We start from the raw sequence: 26,081 nt of genomic DNA on the forward strand, positions 1-26,081 counted from the left end.
AGGGGGGGCGCCCCCTGTGCCGGCGGCGGCGGCGGCGGGCCGGGGGCGCTGTGGAGCCGCGGGCGGGCGGCGACCCTGTCAGCCGGGCGGCGGCGGCGGCGGCGGCGGGGGCGCAACTTTCCGGGGGGCACCCCCCGCGCGCGCCGGGCGCCGTGGAGCCCGCGGCCGGGGGGGCGCCTGGGGGGCGCACGAGGCACGCAGGGGGCGCGGGGGCGCATGCGGCGCGGGAGGAGCCCCCCGAGGGGACCCCCTCCCGGGCTGGCAGCGGCGCGGGCAGCGCCGACCCCAACTTGGCCAACTTTGCCCACCCCGGGGCCCCCCGCGGCCATGACCTCCGGCACTCCGGGGTCGGGACGCGCCTGCACCCCCATATGCAGCCCCAGGAGGAAACGGGGTTCAGACCGCGAGCGGGGCGACGCGGGCACTGGGGGGGTCGTGCATGGGGGGCGCCTGGAGACTTGCAGCTGCACCCGCAGGCCGGGCTGCACCCCCAGACCCCTCTGCCGGCCCGGAGGATGGACGGGGCCCCCCAGTTTCTGGCCCGGCCGGGAGCAGGGGCGCCCCAGCTGTGCATTTCCACCATGCATTTCCCAGCAGAGGAAAACTTGGAGATTTTTTTTTTCTTTTTTCTTTTTTTTTTCTTTCCTGCGCTGTCTCAGCCCCGAAAATAGATCCCCGCAAAGTGTCCATTGTGTCAGTGACATTCCTGGATGGCAGCACCGCGGCCCGTGTCCTTTTATTTATTATTATTTTTTTAATACATGGGTCTACCCCCTCTTTTTTTTTTTTGTAAAAATAGCTCCCCCCCCCACTTTTTTTTTTTTTTTACCCATAATTTAATTCCCGTGCTTACTGTAAAACCCGTTGTGGAGTTGGAAGAAGACCAGTGTACTTTTTTTCCCAACCCCCTCTCACCCCCCCCCCCCATAATGGGACAGTCATGTCAACCAGGTTGATTTTTATATTTATTTTTAAAATTAATTAATTAATTAATTTATGTTTTGAAGCGCCCCAGGCCTTTGGCCTCCAAGTAGGAATTTGGTTTTTAAGGCTTCTTCTACTCCCCCCCATTTTCCCTAGATGCCCTATTCCTCCAGCCCCCCCCCCCCCCCCCAGCACTCCAGGACATTTAACTGTCACTCCAGGAGCCACTTGGAAGTTGTCCCGTCACTTGGGGCGTGTGAACTAGAAGATGTCGCTCTGGAACTTTTTTTTTTTCCAAAAACAAAACCACAGGTCCTGGGTTCCTGGCTTCCTCCTCCTGCTCCTCCCCAGCTGACTCTCCCTGTGGGTGAGGATTGTGCCCACCGAGAGCACCCACAGCTGCGGGCGGCTGGGCTGGAGTTCAAGGCCAAGGCCACACTGGCTCTTTTCTCCCGGCCCTGAAGAGGCCTTTTGAACTGCTATCTGGTTTCTGGGCGCCTCCAGGGCCGGCCAGGCAGAACCCTTCCTTTTCAGCTCCCCGGAGCCCCTCTCCTTCGAGATGGGGGGGACCAGGGGGTCGGACTTGGGTGCTGGCTGGCCACCTCTGGCAGGGGGGCCGGTGGCCGGTGCCTCTCTTGCCACCCACCCCCCTGGGAGCCGCGCTGTCTGGAGCCCCGTGGAGAGCAGCCGCTCTGGACACTGAGCCCAGTTCATTTCCTTTCTTTCTCCCCAAGGCTGGTGGCTTGGAGGTTTCAGGGCTCTGGCGTCGCCTGGACCAGTTGGACAAGTTCTTTTTCTTTCTTTCTCCTCTTTTTTTTCTTCTTTTTACTATTCCAGTCTTGTTAAAAGAGAAAAAACAAAACAACCTTAAAAAGACAAGAAAAAGACGCCACTGTATAAATTTATCTTTTAAGTCGGCGTTGAAGGAGAGGGTACACTTTCTCAGAGAAGCCCCGCCTAGAGCCCTTGCGGGGAGAGGGCCAGGCTGGCCACCCCTCTCCTGTCTGGAGGAGCCGCCCCTCAGACACAAACTTCCAGAACTTTGTTTTCAGAGGGGACAACTGTGCCAGGCTGGCAGAGAAGAAAATCAGCCTTCTGGGTGCTTTGATTTTTTTTTTTAATTTATTTTTCCTTTTGTTGCCTTTTTTTAATTGTTATTGTAGTTATTGATGTCGTTGTTGGATAGGACAGAGAGAGATGGAGAGAGGAGGGGAAGACAGAGAGGGGGAGAGAAAGACAGACACCTGCAGACCTGCTTCACCGCCTGTGAAGCGACTCCCCTGCAGGTGGGGAGCCGGGAACTTGAACTGGGGTCCTTACACCGGTCCTTGCACTTGGCACCATGTGCACTTAACTACTGCGCTACCACCCGACTCTCCTCCATTTTTTTTTTTAAATTTCCTCTTACTCTGGAAGTGGGTATGTCTTCACTACCCCCCCCCTTATTTTCGTGTAAACGTGGATCCTGAGTCTTGAGAGTCTGGGTGTCTTTGTTCTCTGGGTTCTTCTGGTGTCGGGCCTTGGTAACGGCTGGGCTGTGGGGTAGAACAGGGCACTGCTAGGTTGCTTGGTTCTCTGTTTGAAACTGTTATTGTTTTTAAGGTACAAGTCAGCATGGGGCTGCAGCCTTGTCCCAACTTCAGGTGGGGGGGCTGGGGGAACCCCCCCTTTGCCTGCCTCTCTCGACAGGTGTCCGTTTAGGACAAAGTTGGAAAGGGGCGACCTTGAGAAGTCTCTCCTCCCTCCCGATCCTCAGCTAACCTTCAGAATGTTGCTTTGGGGCTGGGAGGGGGTCAGCGCTGTTGGTGGGGGGGTCAGTCTGGATGTCCACAGTTTGTGTGTTATCCGCGGGAGCAGACCAGAAGGAGGAAGCCCAGGTTCAGCCAAGCTCACCCCTGAAGCCAGAGTTGGATCTGCAGGGCTTCAGCTGTCATTGTTTTTATGTGTTGGATAGAGAGAGGGAGAATCAAGAGGAATGGGGAGGCAGACAGACACCTACAGCTCAGCTTCATCACTCATGAAACTTCCCTTCTGTAGGTGGGGACAGGGGACTCGAACCCAGGGCCTTGTGTATGATAATGCTAAGGCTCAACTGGGTGCCACCGTCAGGCCTCTTGTTGGAGATTCAAACAGGGCCCTGAGCTGGGCCGCACACCCGCCGGTAGCCCACACATTGATTTGGCTTTTCTCGCCTGCTGGGGGGTGGGCAGGGGGCTCCGACCTGGGTCCTCTCACGTGGTAAAGCCTGAGACGCTGGGCCTGGTGGGCGTCTTATAGATTACGGCAGGTGGGTGCCTAGCACCCCAGGGACGGGACCCCAACACTGCCTGCAGGTCCCTGTAAAGTTACTCTAATGTAGTATCTGGCTTCCGTTATTATTTTATATACACGTACAAGCCCACTAAAAAACCATTTAGGGTGCAGCTTCAAAGAGTTACTGCTTTCCCTAGGGGAGGATTTGCCTCTGTGTGTATGTGTGTGTGTGTTTACAAGTCATTGTCACAGACGGCAACGAGTAGATCTGGTGTCTGTCCTTGCTTTGTCTGCAGGTCTGCATTGTGGCTTCAGAGAGAGAGGGGGGGGGAGAGAGACTTCTGGTTTCCACCAAAATTCCCCTGCCTCTGATTGTTTAAACCAGACCCTTAATCTTATTTTAACATACTTAAAATGTTCAGGAAAAAAAAAAACCCGGAAGAATTTTTCTGTGTAAGTAGCAAGTGAACAGAGCTTAAACACTCAAGCAATTCTGGTATCTAATTGGAAACAGGTGGAATCCTTGGAATCCTGCGTTTGAATCTTATTAGAAGCCATGCTCTCTGCTCCCAGGCCCGGGCGTCTGGCCGAAGCTTTTCTGCAGAGCGCCCCCCCCCCCCCACCGTGGCACCCCAAAACCATTTACCTGTATGTTCCTGTCATGCTGGGCGAATTGCAGGAGTCTGAGCCATGGGACAGGGCGGGAGTAGGGGTTGGTGTGTGTGTGTGTGTGTACACACAGAAACTGGGGCGGCCTAGCCAGCCTCAACATCTGTGTGAGGGGAGAACATCTGTCTGTGGTGGAGAGCCGACTTGGATCCTGACTTAGCCACACACGCGCGCACAGCCCTGAGCAGCTTGTCTTGTGTTTTCTTTCCCCAGATTTTAGAATTCAGAGCCGTCCACTGCTCTAAGAAGACGTACTGGGGAGGGGCAGACCTGAATAAGTAACAACTCCCACTCCCCCCCCAAAAAAGGGAAAAGCAAACAACCCCACCGTGTTAGGGTCCTCTGCGCTGAGTCTAGTTTGCGGGGGTGTTGGAGGGGGTTGTCTCTGTGCTGGATCCTGCTTTCTGTCTCAGCCATGTGGGGCTGATTTTCTAGATGAAGTCAGCCCTCCCCCCCCCCCCCCCCGTAGTCTTTCCAGAAAGGTGCAGGGGAGCCATTTTGGACCTGGTGGGGGTGGGGGGTGGGGTCCCTTGCTGGAAGTCCCCTGAGCCCGGGGACCTGTGTGCTCTCCCAGAAGCACCTGGGCCATGGTATCAAGACGTTGACAGGTGTGTGTGCCCTTCCTCTGGTGACGTGACACAGTTATGGATAAAAGACGGGTAGCTTGCAGATTCAGCGCTTTGGGGGAGACATCTGACTTGTCTGAGGGCCTCGGAGAGGTGACCCCCCTTGTCCACAATGCTGAATCCTGCAGTTCTCCTAGATGCAGTGGGGGTTCTTCCTGGGAACCCCAAGGCTGCTCGGCGGGCAGGTCCCACGAGCTGTGTTCAGCCCTGGGCTACCCTGGACGTTCCTCAGCCCGAAAGGCATCCCAAAAGCCTCCCTTGGGGACACCATCAGGTGACCCCACTCCACCGAGGACGTCACTCCTAGTGCTGCAGGGCTTCCGGGAAAGTGGCCGGGCTCTCCTTCCTCTCACTTGTGCGAAGATGAGTCGGGTGCTGTGCGCCCCCCGCCAATCTCCAACCCGGACACGAGGGCCCACGGGAGGGGCCAGGCCTGCTGGGTGTGCCAGGCCTGACTCACCGGCCACCCTTAGAACTGTGCCCTCAGTGCCGGGGGGAATGCTAGGGCTACACTAGAGCCCGGCTTCTTTCTGCCCCCTTCTGCCATGTCGCCTCGGCTCTGGCAGCCCCGCGTCTGCTCTGAGAGCCTTCGCTCCCTCTGCTGCGTGGGTGCCGGCGGCAGAAGCAGATACTGCTTTTTATTCTTTTTTGCTTTGTTTTAAAGTCATCTATGCAGTTGTTAGGTGTTCTGAGTTTAGCTGAGGGAAAAACAAATTGACAAATTAGCTCTTTCTTAAGTGAGCGTTGCGACATTGTGAGAAGTGGCATGCCACTCTGATTGTCATTAACTTTTTATTTGGGTGTTGACAGCTTTTTGCTGAATGTAAGATGTTCAGATCTTGTCCACCCAGCTGTTAAAATAATGCTAATAAATTAACAACAAAAAAGGCAACCAAAAAACAACCCAACCAACGCAAGCCCCTTCTCCAATTCATCCCAAAAGCAAGGCAGACACACTCTCTGGTACATCACTAGTGGTTTGTTTCCTAAAATACTTTGTGTCTTTGCTGTCACTCACCAAGTAATGAACCCGGTGCCGTGTGTGTGTGTGTGTGTGTGTGTGTGTGTGTGTGTGTGTGTCTGTCTGTCTCCACCATTGGCTGCTTCCCAAGGCTGAACTTTTCATTTTCTAGTTTAGAGAGAAGAGACACAGAAAGAAGAGAGACACCTCAGCATCGCTCTGCCATCCATGGACTTCCCCCAGTGCCACTCAGGCTGTTCCATGTGGTGCCAGGGCTCGACCCTAGAGCCTCATGCCTGGTAAGGCATGTGCCCTACTGGGTGGGACATGCCCTGCCCCATATTTGTGTTTTCAGGAGCAAAAGGAATATCTGTTTAGAGGACAGAGGGAGAGAGGTAGGGGGGAGCTGGAGCCCCACTGAGGTCTATGTGGGGCCAGGGATCAAGTTGTGATCAGGGGTGCAAGCCCTGCACTCTCCCTGCTGGGCTGTCTCCCCCAGTTGTTGGCCCCTGAGGGCTGAGTACCACTCCCTTGGTGTTTGTGGGGACAGTGACTGCAGCTGTCCGGGCCCTGGGCCGGCAGCTTCCACCTACCATCTTCCACCTACCATCCATCTCCCATCCATCTGTCCGTGGTCCCTCTCCCCTGGTCCCTCTCCCCAGCTTCCGCCCCTGCCTGGCCTGTCTTCTCCTCTGTGGTGACAACTTATGTTTTCCGCTTAAAGTGCCCGCAGAGCAGAGCGGAGCACCACAGTTCCGAGCTTCTTGGAAGAAAGCGACTATGTAAATGAAAATTAAAAATAAAATTCTTGCTGGAGGGAAAGTGTACATCGAATCCTTTTCCCCCCCTTTTTTCTTTTTTGATTAGATTTGCAAACAGCTTCCCCCCTCCCATCCCGAGTCCTGAAAATAGGAACATTCTGTTGTTCCTATCGCAGCCGCTTTTGCATCAAGCTGGAAGGGATGCTTGCTCACTCACTTACTCGATCGCTCTGGGCGGAGCACCCAGCTTCTCTGTCTCTTCCCCCTCCGTAGCTGACCCAGGACTTGAACCCTGACGGCTCTGGCTTCCCGAGCTGGCTGGGCACACACAGATGGAGCACAGGCCCTGAAGGGGTACAACTCCCCCCCCCCCACCCATGGGACGGCCAGCAGCTAGCTGTCACTCTGCATGCCACCAGTCTGGGAGGCGGTGGCTTGCGTGACTGGCCTCACCCCAGCATCCCGGCTCCTTGTTCACTGCCCGCCGCCAAGTGGGGACAAGGTCAGGTCCCCAGTCAGCCTCGGGCTTGACCAGGGCCACCTGTCCAGGGGCAGGGGAGCTCACGGGCCTCATGAGGTGGCCCTGGCTCCCAGTCTTGGCACGGCCACTGGTACCCCACCCGCCAGAGAGGAGAGGAGGGGCCGGGCCAGCCCCAGGGGTCTCACCGTACCGTCACCAGGAGAGGGGGCTCCAGACTGTGTACCAAGGTGCAATCTGTGCTGTGCCTTAGCCTGTGGCCCCCATCACTTGGTGCGTGTGGGTTTTGCCACTTGTGATATCCCCGTGTCCTCCATGCCTCCCCTTGCTGTGACCTGGGCAGGGAGCCGGATGGCGGGGAGCCGGCAGAGCGGTGGGGTGACTGGTGCCCTCCCAGCTCTGGTCCCCTCCCTCCTGTCCTGTCACAGACCACTCAGCTTCCCACCTCTGGGAAGCTGCACCCCTACCCTGGGACACACATGGGAAGGCCAGCCAGCTTATAGGAAGCGGCCGGGACCCGGCACCTTCTCATCCCCACTGACCACGGAACCGGGGGCTTCCTGGCCGCAGCATGCACTCGGCTGGGCACTGGGACCCAGGTTCAAGCCCTCAGCCACCACACGGGGTCACTATACACAGGGAAGTTTCACGGGGGCCGGAGCAGGGCTGTGGGGGTCTTGCTCCGTTTCTGTCTCACCCGCTAGCTGCCTGGAGCGGTGGAGTCATGCAGGCTTGAAGCCCCAGCATCCGGCCTGTGTGTGACAGTGATTGTGACACAGCACACCTTTGTGTGGAGAAAGAAGAGTGGGCAGAGCAAGCTGTTTGGCAGAAGTTCACCCCTGGGCTCTCACCCCTCTGTTCCCAGCCTGGATGGGGCAGACGGCCCGGCTCCTCTAGGAACAGGATGGGGGGCTGCCCTGCCTGCACCCCATCACTGTCCCCAGTGCGGCTGCTTCATTGGCACAGAGCACCTGGGGTATTTTGGGCAGGGTGACATCACCGGCTGGCTCAGCCACATTTGCATAGGTTTGGGAAAGTGGGGGCACCTGGATTTGGGGGGCAGCATGGCCACAGAGCCTGTGCAGCGTGGGTGGCAAACAGACAGGGTTTGGGGGAGAGGGTCTGGTGGCATTTGGGGGCAGTGGGCCAAGCCCCGGGGAGAGCCCAGTGCTGAAGCCTGGGGTTCAAGGCCTTCCAAGGCTGATGGCCCTGTTGTAACTGGGGGACCCCTCCCTGCCACACCCCTGCTGCTCTGGACCTGGAGCCAGGCTGTGCAAGGGACAGGAAGGGAGGGGGGTGCTTTGGCCAGCATGCCGCTGAGTGGACCTGTCTCTTCGTCTGTCTGTCCATCTGTCAGTCACTTGACCTTTCCTGAGCTGGTTGTGAAGGAGCAGGGTGGGGTTGGGTTGTTAGGCTGAGGGGGGGTCAGAGAGACCGCGGTCAGTCTGGGTGAGCAGTGAGCGGTGGGCATGAGGGGACCCGACTGTGGGGCGAGGGGTGGTACTTGGGTGACCTGAGGCAGCCCGGAGCCCCAGAGAGCCCCCAGCCTGAGACACCCCCCTCCGGAAGACAGCCTCTGGGGGTCCTCCTGTCCTGTCCACACCCCTATCCTGAGCTACTGTTGATGGCGGAAGCGGGAGGGAGGGAAAGAGAGGCTGCAGCTGTGTTTCTGACAGGGTCTCTCTCTGGGGTCTCTGTCCAGGCTCTCTGTCCTGGCTTTGTTTGGCCTGGAGGCTGGGCTGGACCTCTGGGCTTGCACCCAAGGTGCCCCCCACTCTCAGCCCAGCAGGGAATGGGGCTTGCTGAGGGATCTGGGGGCCTCGGGTGCTGACTTCCAGCTCTTGCCCGGCCTGTGCCTGGGTTCTCATGAGCACGCAGCTGTGAGTTGAGAGAAGAAATATAGCCAGGGAGATGGCACATGGGGTACTGCTGGCGGCCTTGGGTTCAATCCCTGGCATCAGCAGCAGCCAGAGCTGAGCTGTACCCTGGTCAAAAATAAAATAAAATAAAATAAAATAAAATTAAATTAAAACCATGCACGTTCAGTGATCTGGGAAATAACAGCCAGATGGAGAGAAGCATGTGGTTTTGGGTCCTTGGGGCTGTTCGTTCGTTCATTCATTTATTCAGCCAGTGTGTCCCGTGGAGCCTGCTGGTGACTCTGGGCCCTGGGGTGACTGTGGTGGCCGAGGGGACTGGGGCCAGGCTGGCAGGGCTCAGGGAGGTGAGGCCCACAAGTCCTGGTTTGCCAGGATGGAAGGACTGAGGGAAAGAGAGCCAGCGTCAGCGTGCAGGGGACACTCGTGTGTCCTGGAGGCCCGGGGTGACCCTGTCCTTAAGTTCAGGACTGAGACTCAGCACTCAGCCTTGCCTTTGGGAAGCCCTTTAGGATGGACCTAGCTGAGTGAGGGGGCCCGAGGGGTGCAGCTACCCCCCACCCCAGGCATGAATAGGTAGGTGGGAAAGGGCAGGCTGGGTTCGTGGGATGAGGGACCTAGGAGCCCTGGGGTGATGACTGCTGTGGACCGCCCCCCCCCCCCATGTCCTTTGGAGAAACTGAGGCTGGGGAGGGCTGCAGGGCCCATCTCCAGAGGTGGCTGGACGCCAGGTGCCTGGCTGGAGCCCCCCAAGTTTGTGAGTCAAGGGGGAGATGGAGTCCAGCCCCCTCCCCACCCTAGAGCCCAGGCTCATGCCCCACTTTGCCTTTTGCCGGCAATCCTTCGTAATCCCCCGTTTCATGACGTGATTCTAATGGAATTAACTCGAATGCTTCAAAATTATGTAATTAATTACGTTCGGCTTCAGTTGCGGTGACTAATTATAGCTGCTACCTGGTGGCGGGCGGGGACGCTGGTGGGGGTGGTGGTGGTGGTGTGTGGGTGGTGCTGCCTCTGGAGGGTCTGCACCCCGTGACCTCTTCCCCAGGAGCTGCTCCTCAGGTGAGGAGGTGTGAGATGGCGAGTGTGAGCTGAGTGTGGGCAGGGGAAGGGGTGATGGGAAGGGGGGCTGGGGGAACTGGTCTCTTTGGGGGTGACAGAGGGATGACCGAGGAGGACATTTCCTGTAGTCCTGTAGTTCCCTGTGGGGCTCTGGTGCCCCCCCCCAATATCAAACACAACCCTTTCCCCATGGCTTAAATAAGGAAATCAGTTTTTATTTATTTTTTTAAGTCTCTGTGCTCTGTTTCTTCCAGGGGGCTTCCCAGGAAGTGAGCCCCACAAAAGCCTCCCCCTCACCCCACAGATGGTGGTGGCTGTGTCTTGTGTCTGGAGAAGAGGGGACTTGGCTGGTGTCACCCCCGTCCCTGCTTGTGTGCACCGTCTCCCTCCCGTGCAGCCTGTCCAGGGCAGTGTCCACACTAGGCTGGAGTGTTGAGGACCTGTCCCCCTTCCCCCGTCCTCACACCTGCCCGTCTGTCCTCTCTCTGCGCACCCCCCTCCCCTTCAGCTGTTAGTCTGAGACAACTGTCGGCCATGTGCTCTTTATTTTATTTATTTGGCAAGTGAGATTCAAGGCACTTTCAAAAGGCCGGTTCTCTGTCTCCAACCGGAAGGGTAAGCTCTGAGCCCTCCGCACCCCGGGGAGCCCCTGTTTCAGCAGGTCCCCCGGGGGCAGGCACCCCCCTGGCTTCTGGGGCGCCTCAGAACTGTACACAGCATCTACTTCCAGAGATTTGTTTCTGAGAGGAGCCAGGCAGGCTCAGCCCTGAGCCTCTGGCACTCCAGCCCCTGTGCCCCTCCTGGGCCACTGTTCTGACCCCCAGCACACTAACAACACTGAGCCAGCTGGGGCACCTCAGATAGGAAATGGGAGGGGAGACCTCAGTGCCAGAGCTACTCCAGGGCAGGGTGGGCCTGCACCTGGGCAAAGCAGGCACACTATCCAGTGAGCTATTTTGCTGGCCTGTCTTTTTTTTTTTTTAATGAGAGTGCAAGCGAGGGGATGAAGCCAGAGCCTCACCCAGCCAGTCCTGAGCTCCCTGCTGAGCCCCTCCTGCACTTTCCTCTGGGGGATCCCCAGTACCCCCAACTTTGACAAGATGACATCGGACAGGCTGGTGTTCTGTCCATCACGAGGGGGCACTCCCTCCCTCCCCAAACAACCTTATCTGACCATCATCAGCACCTCCCAGAGGCCCTGCCTCCAAACGCTGCTACACCCAGGGCCGGGGCTTTAACTGGGGGTGAGGGTGTGTGTGAGGGGAAGATCAGGGGCCAGACGTTCCCCCAGCTGACATGAGCACTTTGTCAAGATAGTCTCAGCCACAGCTGTCCGGAGAAGGCCCAGAGGGAGGCCAGGGCAACGGTCATTCTCTCTATGCATGGTTACACACACACACACACACACACACACACACACACACACACACAGAGAGAGAGAGAGAGAGAGAGAGAGAGAGAGACAGAGAATTACTCTCCCTGGCTCCTAGGTGACACTTGACTTCCTGTGGCCTTGCTCAGTCACTGCTGGCCCTCAGGCTCCCTCTCTTCCTTTTTTTTTTCTTTCTTTCTATTCTTTTTTTAAAAGAATTTGCTTACTTATTTATTCATGAGAAAGATAGGAGAGAAAGAACCAGCCATCACTCTGGTATATGTGCTGCCGGGGATCAAACTAGGGACCTCTTGGTTGAGAATCCAATGCTTTGTCCACTGCGCCATCTCCCGGACCACTTCTCTTCCTTTTCTAAAGCAAATGGGTCACCACGGTGCCTTTGCCTGGTGTTCCCCTGCAGCTTCTCCACTGGCTGACCTGGCTGGCTTGCACCCCAGCAAAGAGCTCACCCCCCAACCCCAGAACAACTGACTTGCGCACGGCTTTTCTGCCCACTGGCTGCCCTCTGTCCCTCCCCCCATGTGGTGAGACCACCTTCTGGATTAAACATTACCACTCAGTCCAGGGGAGGCTTCGAGAAGGATGAGCTGTTCAACCCTTGAACAAGACTGCCTCTTGCCTGCCTGGGTCTCCTTACGCTCTAGGAAGAGACCACATGCTCAGGAAGCAGGTCCCCCGAGAGTGGCGCCTTACTGCCTGATTTTAATTTTTACCCCTTCCCCTCGTGATGGTTGTGGGGCAGAGACCAGCAACTAACTGTCTCCCAGTGCTGATTTTGGTCCTGGCAACCCCGCTTGCTCCTGTTAGCTGTTAACTTGATTCTCTTGCATCTTCTCGGGCTCAAAGATCTTATAGGGGGTTGGGGGGAAGGACAGCTGCTCTTAGCCTTCCCGTCCACTCCCGGTCCTGGGGGGGACCGTTGGACAGAGCCGCACGGAGGTCTGGTGAGTATGCCACTTTTTCCTCCCCAGCCCTGGAGGGGGAAGAGCTTTGATCCAAGTACTGATGGCAGTGCCTCCTCTTTCTTGGGGTTTCTCTTGCTTGTTTTCCCTCAGTAGGGGTTGAGCTTGGGCAAGGCTGTGACTTTTTTAAAAAAATTAAAAAAAAATTTATTCCCTTTTGTTGCCCTTGTTATTTTATTGTTGTAGTTATTATTTTTGTTAATGATGTAGTCATTGTTGGATAGGACAGAGAAATGGAGACAGGAGGAGAAGACAGAGGGTCTGGAGAGAAAGACACCTGCAGACCTGCTTCACCGCTTGTGAAGTGACTCCCCTGCAGGTGGGGAGCCGGGGGCTCGAACCGGGATCCTTACGCCGGTCCTTGGCACTTTGCGCCACCTGTGCTTAACCCGCTGCACTACTGACTGCCTGACTCCCGGTTTTTTCTTGTTTAGTACTTTTGTCAAGAGCCTCTTTGCTGCCTTATGTAGTGGCTGTTCCTTGTTCCTCAGATTACTCAATCTTTCCGCATTACTCAACATAGTTTCTCTTTTTAAATTATTTATTGACTAGAGACAGCCAGAATTCGAGAGGCTGGGGGGAGACAGAGAGACACCTGCAGTCCTGCTCCACTGCTTGTGAAGCTTTCCCTCTGCAGGTGGGCAGCGCGGGTCCGAACCTGGGTCCTTGTGCATTGTAACATGTGTCCTCAAGCAAATGTGCCCTCAAACCCCACCCCCAGCTGCTGTGACCCTTCTCATCCCCCTGTCGGTGCTAAGCTGGGCCAAGCTCACCTGTGTCTGGTAGTTTTCAGTGTGAACTTTCCACATCTGTGACTGGAAACGGTCTTTCATTTTCCCTTTTCTGCCCAGTCAGAACTGAGGTCCCTCTAGTCTCCTACAGGGAGTAAAATTGTCTTGTAGGTGGGGATCGTCGCATCTTAAGTATGGCCCAGAGAGGGAGCTCATCAGGTGGGGTGCCTGTCTTGGGACTTGACCCAAGTCCCAGCCCCAGTACTACGTGGGAGGTCCATGGCACCAGGTGCCAAGGTCTCTCCTTTCTCTGCCTCTCTCTGCCACCGAGTGAAAAAATGGACAAGGCTTGATTCAGCAGAAGTAAAACAGAATAAACCACTGGACTTCAGACAGAGGTGGCTGGGAGCAGGGACCCTTTATCTCCCTTTGTCTCTCTCATCCGCCCAAATTTTCTTTCTCAGGTCATTGTGTGGGAGGGTGGCTCTTAGAATTTTCTAGAAATTCATTGGAGTTTCTAGAAGCTCCTCCTGATGGGAGTGGGGTACAGCTAGACTGAACTGCTGTGGGGAGGTGGGGGCAGCTGTGGGGTACCCCACCTCAGCCCCGATCAGGTGGCCTGCGCTCAGCTGCTTTGGAAATGATAGCTCTGAGGGCCGCTGGGAGAGCTCGCCAGGCAGTACAGCTGAGCTGCTCTGCCTCACCTGCGACCCAGGTTCAGCTGCGAGGCTGGCCTGCACCATCCTAGGGAGGCTTGGGTGCTGTAGTGTCTCTCCATGTCTCTGTCTCTCTGAGATGCCCGAATGCATAAGTGAAGGTGAAGGAAGTGTGTGGGGGTGCCGTGCACATCCCACAGCCTGCGATGAAGGCAGGTTCTCAGGGGCTGGACGTGCTGTCCCGGGGCTCCGGCCTTGCTTATCTCTTCTGGAACCTTCCAGAGCAGAGCGGGGGGAGTGCCTGTGGGTCCTTGAGCTTTTCTTGGGAGGTCCCTTCCCCACTCACAGCCAAGTTTATCAGCCCCCAAGGTCCCTCCCGTTACAGCAGCAGGGGGTACAGGAGGGGACTAGGGGGAGCCGGGAGAGACCCAGAACCCCAAGGGCTGCCCCCCCATCAGACAGAGAGCTGTGGGCCCAGCTCTGACCCACCCCGACCCCTAACACACACACTCTCTTTCTCTCTCTGATCACCCCCTCTGCTGCCTGGGGGAGGCTAGCTTTTCACCAACAGGTCTAGAAGTGTCAGGGCCCTGGCAGTGGTGTGCCCCACTCCCCGCCTGAATCTCCATGCTCCCTGGTGCTCCTGCACAGGCCCTGGCCCAGCCCTCCCACTTGGAGTCTGTGCTTCAGAAGGGGAAGGCTGGCGCACCCACCCAGCAAGGTTGCTAGTCCTCCCACAGTTGCCTCCAGCGTGCAGACAGACTCTCCCTGGGCCGGGCGTTGCAGTGTGCGCTACCCCAGGAGCTGCAAAGCAGGAGCCCAAGAAACTCCTGTGGTTGTAGAAAGTATGTCTCTTTCTGCCTTTCCTCTCTCAAGAGTGTGGGCTGGGCAGAGAGGCCTGAAGTTTCACTAGAAAGGAGAAGGGGGGCTGTGTGGAAGTGCACCTGGCCGAGCACCAGTACCAGGTTCAAGCCCCTGTCCCCACCTGCAGGGGGGAAGCTTCACGAGCTATGAAGCAGGGCTGCAGGTGTCTCGCTTTCTCTCTGCCTCCCCCTCATTTCCTCTCAATTCCTCTGTCTCTATCCAAAGTAAATAAGCCACAAAATATTATTTAAAAAAAAGATAAGATAAATATTGTCAAAAAGAAAAAAGCAAAAATAAAATTTTGATTAGTGGCTGGTAGTGCCCAGGACCTGCCTGAGTGGGGTCTCAGGTTCTATCCCCAGCCTGCGCCAGAGGGGTGCTCTGGCCTCTCTCAGGGAAGAAACACATCTCTAAGAAAGATCTCAAATCATAAGAGAAGACAGGGCTCTAAGCAAGCCCTCCCAGCATGGCAGGAGCCCCGGGGGCTGGGGACCATAAGGCGTGGGGGTTCTCAAACCCCTGGGGCAGCTGGGTCACCCCAGGGCTGATGCCTTCCGCTGGCTCTCCTGAGTGACTCCCTTGCAGCTCCAGGGAAGGGCAGGCCTTTCAGCATCCGATGGTGGGCCCTGACTTAGTCCTGAACTGTCCTAGCAAAATACTGCTTCTGTTTCCCCACTGACAGCATCAATAAGCGTGGTTCTGTGACTCCCAGCAGACTTGTTTTGTGTTTTTTTTTTGAAAACTTTCAGACAGATAGATAGACACTGTGTGCTCTCTGCTGGCTGAACTACCTCCCAGCTAGGACAGAGAAGTTGAGATGGGAGGAGGAGAGAGAGAGGGAGAGAGACAGAGACACCTGCTTCACTGCTCATGATACTCCCCCCCCACAGGTGGGGAATGAGGTTTGAACCTAGGCCCTTAGGAATGGTAAGGTCATGCTCTGCTGGGTGCTCCACTGTGGGCCCTCAGAGTCTGCCTCTTTTTTTTTTTTTTTTAACTTTTTTTTTGTTGTTGTTGTTGCCATTTTTCCCCTTTTGTTGCCCTTGTTGTTTATCGTTATTATTACGGTTGTTACTGCTGTCATTGTTGTTGGATAGGACAGAGAGAAATCAAGAGAAGAGAGGAAGATGGGGGGGAGACAGATACACTCCTGTAGACCTGCTTCACCGCTTGTGAATCGACCCCCCCTGCAGGTGGGGAGCCGGGGGCTCAAACTGGGATCCCTACACGCTGGTCCTTGTGCCTTGCACCACGTATGCTTAACCCGCTGAGCTACCGCCCAGCCCCACCTTTTTAAAAAAAGTATCTTTATGTATTTATTTATTGGATAGAGACAGCCAGAAATCGAGAGGAAAGGTGATGATAGAGAAGGAGAGAGAAACACCTGCAGCCCCGCTTCACCACTTGTGAAGCTTTCCCCCATAGGGGGGGCCCAGGGGCTTGAACCCGAGTCCTTGTGCACTGTAACATGTGCATTCAACCAGGTGCGCCACCGCCCAGCCCGCAGAGGGTGTCTCTTAAAGCGTGGGAGCCTGCTGCGTGTTCAGGATCTCTCCCACCCTCCCACCCTTCCCCTGCCCGTCAGTACCCTCTGCTCGCAGGCCTGGCCTGCAGTGTGTCCCCAAGGCCCCTGCTGTCCCTCTTCACCAGGGTCCCCTGCCTCCAGCTGCCCGCCTGCCCCTTCTGTCTTTGTCCCGTCAGGGGCTGTCTGGGCAGTGGGCTCAGCCTCCCCAGGGGGCTCTTTCCTGCTTGTCTTCCTTTTGGTTCACCAAGAAAATTCCAGCCGGCTGCCGGCCACCAGGCTGGCTTTGATGTCACCGCCCCACTCACCAGGGTTGTCTCCGTTTTCTTCAGTTTCCGGCCCTGGCTTCCCTTCATTTTCACTTCAAAAACTTTTTCTTTGGGGGCAGAGCCAGTGCCTGGCACATGTCTGCTTCCACCATTCATGGGCTGACTTCTGCATTCAGACAGGGAGAGACACTACAGCACCCCCGGGGCCACGGCACCTTCTGTGTGGTGCCAGGGCCGGAGCCTGGGCCGCAAGCACGGCCAGGCAGCGCTGGGGAGACAGCGTAATGGTTCTGCAAAAGACTCCTGCTTGGGGCGCCGAGGTCCCAGGTTCAATCCCCAGCAGCACCATCTGCCAGAGCTGAACTGGGCTCTGACCTCTCTCTCTCTCTCTCTTTCTCTCTCTCTCTCTCATTAAAATAAATAACATTTAAATATATATATTTAAAAATATTTATTTATTCCCTTTTGTCACCCTCATTTTTTAAATTGTTGTAGTTATTATTGTTGTTTAAATATATATTTTAAAAAGAAAGCCAATGCATAACACTGTACAGGTCTGGGACACTTGGGTCTAAAAGTGAGGTCTTTGTGCCCTCTGTCCCTGTGTCTTGATCTGGGCTTGTGTCTTGGCCCTCTAGTGCTGTGACTGGGTCACATGTGGCAGCGCTGTGTCTCTCACCACCCCACCCTCCCTCAGGCTCAGGCTCCTCAGGTGCTCACACCCATCTGGGGACACATGGAGCTGCCCCTGTAACAATTGTCCTATAACCCTCCCCAGCCATAAGGCCATGCTGAAGTCTTGGGATACAGAATCAAAGTCGGGGGCTAGGAGTGGGGGCCACCGCCATTCACTGTGTGGCCTGTTCAATCGACACCTGGCTCTCAGGCTCCCCCCCAAAGACCCTCAGCAAGCACCCAGACCCGTCCCGCCTGCTGCCTTCCATCTCCCTCCTCTGGCGGGGGTGTCCCCAGGGACCCCCAGCTCTGGCCACCCCCTCCCTGTGCCTGGCACCCCGGCTCCTCTGGCCCCCAGCCTCCAACCCCAGTGCACTCTGGGACCCTAGGACTCTGGGACCTGGTGTCTTCTGAGCTGAGGGCCTGGGCACCTCCCCCCATGGGCTGGGCACCCCAGAAGTGCCTGCAGGAGTGGTGTCCACTCTGGAGCGCCCCCCAAAAGGCAGCTTGGCTGAGTGGGTGTGTGCTGCTGGGTGCCCCACCCAGAGGCCCTGGGAGCGGGCCTGGTTTGGAGAGAGCACCTCCACGGGACCCCGTGTATCCCCAGTACCCTCACAGTCTCCTTCTGGCAGCCCCTCGGGCGTGTTCCTTCTTGTGGTCAGTGGCCTCAGAGCCAGTGGGCTCAGCTGCCACAGACCCTGCCTGTACAGCGCTGAGGCCAGTGGGCCACGCTGTCAGCAGCCACCGAAGCCACCCTCCAGGCCACTGCGAGGACCTGTCTCCCCGCTGCAAAACCGAAACTATTCTCAAACCGAGCCCCCACTTCCCTGTGACCCCCCCCCCAGCTCTGTGCCTCTGCTGCCACCCCCAGATACCCGCCGGTGTGAGCCTGCCCCCTGCCCTGCCGGCACCCCCAGCCCCCTCTCCTTGAGCCCCTGCTCAGTTCCTGTTCCTGTTTGGGCGAAGCCCTCCTGCTCGCACATGGACTCTGGCCTGGGCCTCCTGGGTGCCTGGCCCTGCCTGCCGTGTCTGCCCTCACACCCCCTCCTCCCCTGGGCGGACACCCCCACCCCCAGCAGGGCCTGGCCTTGACTTTGTTCCCCCCCCCCCCACATAATAGACATTCTCCAAGTGGCATAGTTTTGAGACATCTGCAGAAATAGGGAGGGATGCTTCTCCCCTCCTCCAGTCCCGCCTCCCCACCCAGCTGGAATGCATGGCCTTCATCCACTCTGAACCCCAAAAGCCTTCCTTGGCCAGAGTGAGGGCTCACCCAGAATGGGGACACCGACAGGAAGATTCAGGGCTGGAGTCCCACCCACAGGGAGAAGCCGGCTCCTTTAAATGCTGAGGGAGGGCCCACTACCCCCTTCTTGTCCCCTCCCCCCCAGTGTCACAGCCTGACCTTGAGCCTGGTCAGCGTGACTTCTCTGGCTACGTGGGATTGCAGGGAGGTGAGTGTGTGTGTGTGTGTGTGTGTGTATACAAGTAAATAAATTTTTTCCCCTGCAAGGTTTCCCCATTGCTTTAGTTTTCTCTGACTTTTGGATCTCAGCTTCAGCAAGTTTATTTTAAAACAAGGCCACTGCAGGCAGGGCTTGGGTCACACCCCTCCCCCAGACTTCAGTGCCTGACTCTGGGTGTCTGGGGCTGATGTTCTGCTCTCTCCCCCCTACCTCTCTCTCTCTCATTGAGAAATTAATAAATCTTAATCTTTGCTTTAAAACGTTAGGAAGTAGAAATCAGGGCTCCCGGGTCAGGCGGTGGCGTACCTGGTTAGGCACACACACTGCAGTGCACAGGAACCCAGGTTCGAGCCCCTGGTCCCCACCTGCAGGGGAAAGGCTTCATGAGTGGTGAAGCAGGGCTGCAGATGTCTTGGTCTCTCTCCTTCTGTATCTTCTCCTCCCCTCTCAATTTCTGTCTGTCTCTATCCAATAATAAATTAATAAAAAATGAAAATATTAGGGCTCTGGGGAGTCCAGGGAATTGGGGGGCTAAATGTTCCCACGCGGGGTACAAGCCTGACTATGCCCGAGTGGCCCTGTGGGGAGCAACCCCAGAGATAGAACTTATTTCTCAGCAGGGCTGCAGGGGCCTCACTGCACAGGTGACTTTCCCGAGGCCCTTGAGCCCCCCTACACCCCCTCACAGGCCCAGTGGTAGAAGAGCCCCAGAATTCCAGGAGTCCCAGGCACAGGCACCAGCTGAAACTGCCCCCCTTTCCCGGGGGGGGGGCTTAATATCTTTCATGTAGAGACAGAAAGTGAAGCTCCCTCCAGTGTGGGGGCCTGGCTTGCACCTGGGTTGTGCATAGGGCAAAGCAGCACACCACCCAACTGAGCTGTTTCCCTGGCCCGCAGAGAACATGTTCATTTTTACCAGCAGCCCTGAATACTGCTCAATTGTGACATGCAGTGATGCTGGGAATTGAACCTGTGGCCTCAAGCAGGGAAGCCCAGGCCTGCAGGAGGGGGAGGGGGGGACTGATCTGATCATCTGTCTTTCAAGCCCCATTTCCCCTCCTCAGAGCTTCACGGTGCACCCCCCCCCTATAAATAGCACCCCTCCCGGCCCTGGCCAGGGCTGCCTCAGCATCACGTGAGTCACTATTTATAAACCTGCCCCCCCCCCCCACGACCTGGCAGTACAGCCACCACACTCGCTCGGGCAACTGGGGCCAGCCCTGTGATCACAGGAAGGGCTTCCTACTTATTCCGGGATCCCGGAGACCAGCCCCCCCCCATCTTCTAGAAGCCGAGTGGGTCATGTGGCTGCTGACGGGGCGCCTGTGGTGTCCCCAGCCTTGCTGGGCCACAGACTCCAGGCTGCATTTTTGTTTTCCTCTCCTGTCGTCGGGAAAGGGTCTTGGGTAGACACTGAGCTTGTAGGCGAATCTCGAATCTCAGGGTTGGGGGGGTGGCAGAGCGGCCCCATGCTGGCAGGAATTGGGGGGGGACTCTTGGCCCAAACCCCACTTGCCCTGCTCAGTTTCTTGACCCCAGGTGCCCACCTGGGCCGACCTGTGTGACTCAGACCCCCCCTTGTCCCCCATTTTCTGCAAAAGCCCCCCCCCAGCAAAGCGCTTCCTCTGGTCGGTCTCTCCGGGCCTCCTGGGGCAGCCTGCCAGCCACAAGCCGCTTCTCCATTTCCTCCAGCCCAGCTCCCCTCATTGGCGGGTTCCAGTGGAATGGGAAGGTCACTCCCCAGTCCTCTCCCCGAATAGCTCTATTTGTGCCTGTCAAGTGTTGGCGGGCTTGATCCAGCTGTCATCGGCCATCGGGGTAGCGCAGTTTTGCCAGGACACTGATGTAATGATCTAATCCCGCTTTCTCTCCTGGCTCCCAGGCTCCATCTGGGAGCCCCAAGCACCCTCATTAGCTTGAGTGATAGGGGGTCCCCTCTCCTCTCCCCTCCCACCACCCCCCTCTTGTGGGGAGACCCAGATGGTCGCGGGAACCCTGCTTGGAGCTGCCGCCGCCTCTTGGAATGACACAGTGGGCCAGAGAACAAATGTTCTGACGGAAAAGTTCAGAGGGGCAGCCGGAAGCCTGCCGGCTACCAGCTCTCACTGCCTCGCTGCTCCCCCCCCCCCCAAGCTTCTGGATTTCTCCCGGAGGACACCCGATTATCCTGCTCTTAAGTATTTCCATATGTAGCCCGAAAAAGATTCTGCGTCTATTAAAAAAAAAACAAACTGCACTAGCAAGCACACCATTTTCAGGACCCAAAATAAAAGTAAACGAGGGCCAGGAGGCAGCTTACCTCTTTCTTCGAGCATGCTCGTCACCGTCCTTGAGGCCCTGGGTTCGAGCCCTGACACCGCCTGGGAACGCCACGAGGAAGCTCTGTGGCTGGTGGCGTGTTGCAGAGGTGTTTGTCACTCCTCTCTCCTCTTGCAAATGAATAGAAGAAGGGGAGAGTGGAGAGCTGGAGGGGGAGGCTGCTGAGAAGAGGGGTCAGGCCTGTGTCCCCGAGTCCCCCCACACTGGCTCCTCTGACCTCACCTCTAGCATCTCCCCATGGGTGGGTGCCGGCCCCCCAGGCTCCTGAGGACCATGGCAGGCTCAGGCTGGCCTGCTTCCTGCCACTGGGGGCCTGGGGCAGGGTGAGGGGCTGGGTGGGCTGCTGGATCAGCCCCCCACCTAGTCAGTGTTCTCTTGCTCCTCTCTTCCTCTCCTTGTCTGTGGAGGCCGGCTCTCATTTAGTCATAGCTGTTAAGGGTCAGTAACAGATAACAGGTGTCAGGTTTGTAACCTTTTTTTCCCCAGGTTTTTTTCTTTTTTAACTTTTTTTATTGCCTCTAGGGTTATCACTGGGGCTTGGTGTTGGCTCTACAAACAGTGGCTATAGTTCTGCTCCCAGTGGCCATAGTTTCCTTACTATTATTATGTTTCCTTTCTATTTTATTGGATAGGACAGAGAGGAATTGAGAGGGGAAGGGGAGACGGAGGGAGAGAGAGAAAGACACCTGCAGCCCTTGCTTCACTGCTCGTGAAGATTCCCCCCTTGTAGGTGGGGAGCTGGGGGCTTGAACCTGAGCCCTTGAGCATGGTAATGTATGAGCTCAGCTGGGTGCACCACGATCTGCCCCCCTCCTTTTTTTAAATAGTGAGAAAAGCAAGACAGTGATGTGGCATATTGCATGTGGGGACTTAACCCCGGGCCTCAGGCCCACAGACCCCACTCCACCGTGAGCTGACAGCATCTGTCACTACAGCCACTGCGCTGGGAGGCAGGCTGGGCTCTGAGCTTCTGGTCATGCCAGCCACTGGGGGTTGGCATGTGTGGGGGGGTCCAGGGGAGTCTTGATTGTGTGTAAGTGTGACCATTGGAGCTTCATCCAGCTCTGGATGGAACCTGGGGTGCCTGGGGCTCCACCTCCCCACCAACTCCCCCTGCTCACTCTTGCCCTCAGGGGACTCGTTCTCTGGTCCTCTCATGCCCAACTGTCCCCAAGCGCATCACGTGATGGGGCTGGGCACACAGAACCGGGTGTTCCCTGCCCCCTCCCCCCCTCCCTTGGCCTGCAGCTGACAGGGAGCAGCTGTCACTGATATGTGACTCTTCCCCCCCCCCCAACCACGCAGGCTCAGAACCTCCTCCCTGCACCACCTCCCCCCATTTGCTTGTTGAAGGGGTTTCCCCTCCCCAAGTGGTTCTGCTGACCCGGGTCATGTGCAGAGCCCCATTCAAGACCCGGGGGTACCCTGACCCAGGCGTGCTCTAGAACCGGCCGCCACTGGGCGGGTGCTGGGATGCCTCTCAGTCTCTGGGCTTCTGGGGTGTGTGAAGTGTATGGGGGGTAGCTGGGCGCAGAGGGGTCTGCCTGGCCCACTCCCAACTCCCAGAATCCTCTGCCCACGGCTAGCTAGTCTTCTCAGAGCTGACTCCCCTCCCCCCCCCAAACACCAGAGCTCAGTCTTGGCTGACGGTGGTGCTTGGGATAGAGGTTGGGGCCTCAGAGCCTCCTGAATCTCCCCCACCGCAACTGCCCCGTGCTGACTCCCCAGCCCCCCAACTTAATTTCAAAACTCATCCCAGACAGCCTGTCTTGGATCAGTCAGGAATGTTCCAGTGTCTTTCTCTGAAAAGATGAGGGTGTGTGTGCGTGTGTAAACACAATCACAGAGCCATCACCGAATCCTCAGCACCCCCCTCCCTGCCCCTCAAACAAAAATTCACTGACGCCAGGCAGGCAGAGCTCACACTGTCTCCCCATGAACATTATGCTCTTTGGAAATCCTGAGGGGCCGGTGAGATAGCTCACTTGGGGCAGTGCCTGCTCTAGGAAACACCCGGCTCTGGGTTCCAGCCCCTGGCACTCCACATGGGAGCCTCTCTCTCTCTCTTTTTTTTCCCATATGACCTAGAAGTCAGAATTGGGTCTTTTTTTTTGGGGGGGTGAGCTCAAATGACACCCACTTCCTGGGGGAGATCAGAGCAGGCAGTATGGGGTCTCCACACCCCAACTTCACACAGAGCATTTCAGTGCCCATAGCTCTGTGGAGGGGAGCTAGCCATCTCTCTCCCCTCAGAGATCTCTTCGTGCCACAGAACTTTCCAGCAAACAGTCCTCCCTTGAGTCATTGCCTCTCCGTGCCCCTGCTCCCCCAGCCCCCCCCCACCTCTGCGATTCTGACTGCATGTGAGGGGCCACCCCACCTTTGGCCTTTGGTGTCTGGCTTGTGCTGAGTGCCACATCCCAAGGTGGCCCCGTGTGGTGGCAGTCATCTTTTTTCCTGGCTGAGTTGTATTCCATTATATGGCCGGAGGGACACTTAGTTGCTCTCCAGTCGCAGTTGTTGTGAACCGAGTGGCTAGGACCATAGAGTAAGCACTCGAGACCCTGATCTCGGTTCTCCCAGAGGAGGTGGTGCTGTGGTAGAATCTTGGACAGGTGAGCCTGAGGAGGCCCTGAATTCAATCCCAGCACCTCGGGTGCCAGAGTGAGGCTCTGGTTCTCTCTCTTTGTTGTGAAGTAAATCAAATAAATGCGCAGACTAGCCCTGAGGTGGAGAAGCCGGGGCGCTTGGTGGCTCTGTGCTTCGTCTGTCCCCACAGGCTCCTGGTGCCCCATAGCTCCGCCCGCCATCTCCTCGTTCATCTTGCTACAAGCTGCGCTGGTGGGAGTGGGGGTGGTTTCCTGCCAGCGGCCACGTGCCTCTTTTCTGCCATGACACTTACTTTGAACAACGTCCTTGGGCTTTCTGTGTCCCCTAGGGAATGCTCTAAGATGGGGGAATCCATTTTGGGAGCCACCTTGATAATCTCAGAAAGAAAGAAAGGAAAGAAGGAAGGAAGGAAGGAAGGAAGGAAGGAAGGGGGAAAGGAAAGGAAAAGGAAGGAAGGAAGGAATAAAGAAAGAAAGAAAGAGGGAGGGTGTGGAGAGACAAAGGTTCTGCAAATAGACTCCATGCCTGAGGCTCTGAGGGCCCAGGTTCAGTCCCCAGCACCACCACCAGCCAGAGGTGTCAGGGCTCTGGTGAATGAATGAATGAGTGAATGAATGAATGAATGAATGGGGTGGGGTAGGGGTATTGTTGTCTTCCAGGCAGGAGTCATGAGATGTCACTTGCGTGAAATTACTGTGACTGGACCCAGCGCCCCAGCAACTCAGGGACCAAGAGCCATAGAACCCGTATGGTCCACCCCGGAGCCTGTGGCTTGTGATCCCATCTTCCCCAGCCCTGGCTGCGTCCCCCTCTCCGGGGACCAGGTGCACAAAGACCCCTTGTCCAGTGGCCCTGCCACCCCAGTTGTTCTTGGGACAGAACAACTGTTTTCACTTGGAACGAACAGTGGGTGCTTATGACGTGACCGCTGGGGAGCAGAGTCCCCACCCCCACCCCCTAGAGGGCTGCGTGGTGGCTCTGTGCCAGGCGACAAGCCCGGCCCTTCCACCTCCCCACCGACAGCAGGTGCAGGACAGGATGGACAGACAGACGGATGGATAGTGGGGCAGCCGGTACTGCACACCAGGCTATAGCCCATCAGCACGGGGCTGGGTGCACAGGGAGCATGTGTGAGTGTCTTCTCGGCCCTGCCTCCTGGTCGCCACGGCCCTGGCGGGAGGTTCTAGATCGGCACTGGGCACTGGGTGCTTCTGCCGAGAGAAAGAACCCCGACAGTCCTAACACCTTCCTCGGACAAACAGCCTCGTGGTTTCAAGAGAAAGATGTGCTTCTTCTCCAGAGAGCGAGGGGAAGCAGGTGACCCCGAGATCCCTGGACGGTGAGGGAGGTGAGACAGGAATGCTGTCTGCCCCTCGGCTGCAGACACGAGCATTTTCTTGGGGAAATCAGGTTTAACTTGGGAAGAAGGGTGAGCTGCGTCGCCGGAGAGAGAAATCAGGAACTCGTGGCAGAGCGGGAACGCAATACAATGCCTTTATTGATCAAAGACAATGCCTTTATGCCTTTATATCTTAGAAACCGGAAGTGGCAGGTCGGAAAAGGAAAAGGCTAGGAGAGGGGGTGGAGAAAAGAAAAGAGCTAGAAGGTAGAAAGCTTCCATAGCAGCTGTTTCGAAGGTTCTAACCAATGGGATAAACCAATACCCTGCAGGCAGGGCCGGTCTCAGGCAAAACAATGATTATGTAAATAGACCATAGTATCAACGATGAAGCAGGGCGAAATGCCCAACAGTGAGCAGGCACGGGGTAGGGGGTGTCACTCTCATTCCCGACACAGAGCGGGTGCACCCCAGAGTCCTGCACCCATGCTTGGCTTCACTACGTGGAAAGGGTTGTGGTGGGGACCCAGAGGAACCTTCTAGAACATGTGTGAGGAGCCGCTTCAGGGCTCTTTGAAGAGACACCACAGCCACTCCCCTATCCATGGACTGCCCTTGGTTCACCTAGTGAGGTCCCCATATGATGGGGTGGGGGAAGCTTCTAGAAGCTTGAAAGGAACCATAAGTAGCCTCCCCTCCAGTGGCCGCACTGGTCTGACAGGATTTCTCTGACTGTTTGTGGTCAGGTCCTCCCCGCCCCCCACCCCACCCCATGGGCTCAGATAGTGCTGGGAGGGGGTTTAGGGTTTCGGGGTGTGAAGTTGAAATGTGAGGACCCCCAGTCTGCAAGTCAAAACATGAAGAAACCCCTGCAGGTGCCGTGGAGAGTGCCACGCCACCTGCCTGTTTTTGGGGGGCTCAGGGTCCCGAGTGGCTGTGGCTCGGAGCAGCGGAGCCCCCGGTTTTCCACTTTGTCTTCTCTCTGGTACCTGCAGCGGGCCAGGGGGTAACTGTGTCCGAACCCACTTTCTGACTGATCCCAACACCCCAGGCCAGGCAGCTGTCCCTCGCCGCCCTTCTTGACTTGTGAGTCCTGTTCGGGAGGGGATCCCGGGGTTGAACCCAGGGCCTCACTCACGCACACGAGGCAGATGCTGTGGCTCTCAGAGACACCTCCCCACCCGGGGCCTCTGGTTCTTTTCTCTCCCATCAGATTGGTAGGATTTTTGGGGGGTGAGTTTGGGGGTTCGGGGTGGTGGTGGGGTCCTGCGAAAGACCCTGAGGTCAGGCTGAGTGGAGGGTGAGGCTTTGGGGAACCCTCCTCCGGTCACACAGAGTTGGAGCAGTTAGCTGATTGCTGTGCGGTTACCCCAAAGTCACAGGCCTGGCAGGACCTGGAAAAGCCTAATTTTGGGAGTCAGGCGGTAGCGCAGTGGGTTAAGCGCATGTGACACAAAACGCAAGGACCGGAGTAAGGATTACCTGCAGGGGAGTCGCTTCACAGGCAGTGAAGCAGGTCTGCAGGTGTCTCTATCTTTCTTTCCCCCTCTCTGACTTCCCCTCCTCTCTCCATTTCTCTCTGTCCTATCTAACAATGACGACATCAGTAACAACAACAATAATAGTTACAACAATAAAAAAACAAGGGCAACAAAAGGGAATAA

At 56.7% G+C, this 26,081-nt stretch overlaps 1 protein-coding gene and 1 long non-coding RNA gene across 11 annotated transcripts in view; both read left to right on the forward strand.

Moving 5' to 3' along the window:
* Positions 1–26,081, forward strand: part of CUX1 (cut like homeobox 1) — a 389,471-nt gene that overhangs the window by 12,428 nt on the left and 350,962 nt on the right. The window lies entirely within an intron of this gene.
* Positions 1,046–6,249, forward strand: LOC132533144 (uncharacterized). Its single transcript, XR_009545035.1, has 2 exons — positions 1,046–1,291; positions 5,606–6,249. It is a non-coding gene; the product is annotated as an uncharacterized LOC132533144 (long non-coding RNA).

Source organism: Erinaceus europaeus, chromosome 15 (genome assembly GCF_950295315.1).
Source record: "Erinaceus europaeus chromosome 15, mEriEur2.1, whole genome shotgun sequence".
Lineage (NCBI taxonomy): Eukaryota > Metazoa > Chordata > Mammalia > Eulipotyphla > Erinaceidae > Erinaceus > Erinaceus europaeus.